This window comes from Mandrillus leucophaeus, unplaced genomic scaffold (assembly GCF_000951045.1).
Source record: "Mandrillus leucophaeus isolate KB7577 unplaced genomic scaffold, Mleu.le_1.0 Scaffold98, whole genome shotgun sequence".
NCBI lineage: Eukaryota > Metazoa > Chordata > Mammalia > Primates > Cercopithecidae > Mandrillus > Mandrillus leucophaeus.
Window position 1 is genome coordinate 3,384,147 of NW_012110696.1, and position 3,206 is coordinate 3,387,352.

General features: G+C 41.6%; 1 pseudogene; it reads right to left on the minus strand.

The window, feature by feature from the left end:
* LOC105532708 overlaps nucleotides 1–757 on the minus strand; it is a 1,865-nt pseudogene extending 1,108 nt beyond the window's left edge.
* Between the last annotated feature and the right edge of the window lie 2,449 nt (nucleotides 758–3,206).

The following is a 3,206-nucleotide window of genomic DNA, read 5'->3' on the forward strand; positions in this document are numbered from 1 at the left end:
CCAGGGGAGCCAGTGTTGCTGCCCTGTCCCTTCTTGCCTGGAAAGAGTCAAATCTTACCGGATCCAGCAGTGCTGTTCCCGGCCTTGAGCTTGGTTTCCTCAGAATTCTCCTCCTTGTTTGGATTGGGCTCCGATCCTGCTGCAAAAGGAAGTTTAGGTGACTCACGTCTCCCCAGGCAGAGTCCCATAGTCTCTCTCTGATGAGTTTTTGCGGATCAGTCTTTCATGTGAACTTCTGCCAGCATCACGAGTGAACACATTTCTCAAAGTCCCCTGAGGGCACCAAGTCATTTCCCATCCCCAAATCTCAAAATAAAACCCTACTAAAGACACATGGCTCAGTATCCCTGAATCCAACTGTCCTTCCAGCCTCCATGGCAGCAGCCCAAGGCCTTACCTTGCCTTGGTATGTGCTTCTCACAGGAATGGGAGGAGGCCGTCTTGCCTTTTCCTTTGAGTGGTTTCTTCTCATCTGGGCCCCTTTCTGTAAAGATCTGTGGGGAAGGGGGCTGGTCAGTGGGGTGCTGCATGGAGGAGCAGTGGAGATCCGGGTCTTCATTTCCCTTTCCCATGTTGACGCTGAAGTGAAAGGAGGCCCCTCTTTCACGTCCAAAGGCGGACTGCGGGTTATGCCGCTGGACCTGCCTTTATACGTCCCTCGGCTGGGCGTGGCTGACTCTTATTGGCTGAACAGGTTTCTCCTTCCTGCCGCTTCTTAGAGCCTCAAAAAAGAAGTTTCTTGCTGTAGTTCTACTGGGGGCCTAGACACAGTTAAGGAGAGACTTTTTCAGGATCCTGTCATAGTGACGAGAAAACAAAGAACCGGGAGCACAGGGATCAGAAGAAGATCGGGGAATCATTTCTTCCGATTTCTGTCTCAGTTATATTTTGCGCAGAAAGAGAATTTATTATACATAGTGTTAACATTGTATACATAGATATTATAATTTCTTAAATGCTTGGAAACAACAAATGTCAAATTATGGTTGATTGTATTAGATCCACACATATATGATGAAATAAAAATGCAAAGAAAAAATAAATACCAAATGAAATGGCCCATCCTACCTTAAAAATGGGGAAGATAATTAGATCAAATGCAATAAAATTGAATTGATTAGATTAGAGCCAGTGCTAACCTAATCAGCCCTTGATTCCTGAGGTAGCAAAAAGTCTAGGTGGAAAAACATTTCCGCTTTCTCACCCTGCCTCAGTCATCCTGGGAGCACCACTGTGTTCTGTGGAATTTATTCAGCCTCCCTAGTAAAAATGGACTTGATTCCAAACAGGTAACCCAACTGATCACAAGAAAAACACCCTGATTCTGAACATTCAGCTCCTGTCTTCACACAGCAGACACCACCCGAATCCCATCAAAGCCCACATTGTTTCTCAACATCCACCACCAAGACATATTCCAGGGCAGACTCTCAAAATTGCCTCAGTGAGACAGAACAAGGTGTCGTGGAGCTCTAGGTTCAGAACAGCGGCCTCATCCCTTCCTACTACAGCAGAGACTGTCTCCGCTGGTCAGAGCCCTCAGACTGCAGAAGGGTTAGTTCATGTCCCAGCAAGTGTTTCCTGGCTGAAACACTTGCTGGGACATGCTCCCGGTTCTTTGTTTTCTTGTCACTATGACAGGATCCTGAAAAAGTCTCTCCTTAACTGTGTCTAGGCCCCCAGTAGAACTACAGCAAGAAACTTCTTGTTGAGGCTCTAAGAAGCGGCAGGAAGGAGAAACCTGTTCAGCCAACAAGAAGTTTTCCTTCTTGTCTCCCCGTCTGCTGAGGAAAGCATGCAGGAATGAGACCTTCTGTGTTAGGGAGTACTCAGTCTCCAGTCCCAGATGACTTGATTGACTGATGAGCTGATTCCCTGAGGAGGAGAAAGAAGCAGGGAAGAGACTGTGTTGGGTGAGTCTGTGTTTTCCCAGCTGTGCTATCTGTGCAAACAGTGGAACCAAAAAAAATATTAGTGGTCGACAGACACTGCCTAGTGAAATTATCTGAGTGTAAATGGAACTTATAATATCGTTATATTGTATAATATTATGATATATAAAATTTATTTGACATCTAAATAAATTTTGATTTATTATGATATCATAATATCATATAAAATTTGGTCAGGTAACTTTATAAGAAAATTGAGTTAAATTCTATAACAACATTAACATATAAACTCAACAGAAAGCTAGGAAAATTGTCTGCTCTTGTGTAAATTACTGCTTTTTGGATAACTCTGTAAAGATGTGAAGAGGGATCTGCTACTTACTTGATAAGTAAGTACTTGATAAGACATCGACTTGCAAATCTTTGCTGTTTTTAACCAGTGCCGTCTCAAGATATGAGAATATTTTACTCTAAGAAAGTATTTTCATAGATATCATAATAAGAATTTTGTTCATTTTAGTTAATAAATTATTATAACATTTATTGGTTATTAATAATTTGTGTCATTGTTAAACTATACTTCTACAGACAACACATTACACACATGTTTTGATTTGTCCTTTAATCTCAGGTAAATTTTTAAAATTTTTATTTATTAAATTCTATTTATTTTAGATAAAAGAGACCTTGTAACTGCCATATGCTGTACTTTCTTAGAAAGAGAAATGCTCAGGCAAAACTCAGGCCTGACCAGGCACGGCGGCTCACAACCGTAATCCCAGCACTTTGCGAGGCCAAGGCGGGTGGATCACCTTAGGTCAGGAGTTCGAGGCCAGCCTACCCAAAATAAGGAAACCCCATCTGTACTAAAAAAAAGAAAAAATTGGCTGAATGTAGTGGCTCACGCCTGTAATCCCAGCTACTCAGGAGGCAGGAGGATCACTTGAACTCGGGAGGCAGAGGTTTTGGTGAGCCGAGATCATGCCACTGTACTCCAGCTGGGTGACACAGCAAAACTTCATCTTAAAAAAATAAAAAACTCAGGCTTATTTTTATCAAAATCTAGATTTTAAATAACATTTCTAGGTGTGTCCTTTCAATAAAAATCCAAACCAAAACAAACAAAAAATATCTAGGTAATTCCCATGAATATTAATAACTGTTAAATTGGATACTTTTATTTTTAAGAGAGGTATTGTTTATATGGATGTGTTGATGAGTCAAAAATGTACAGTTAAGATTGTACCTTTTTTTGACAGAGCCTCACTCGTCCCTCTGGATGGAGTGCAGCGGTGCAATCACAGCTCACTACAG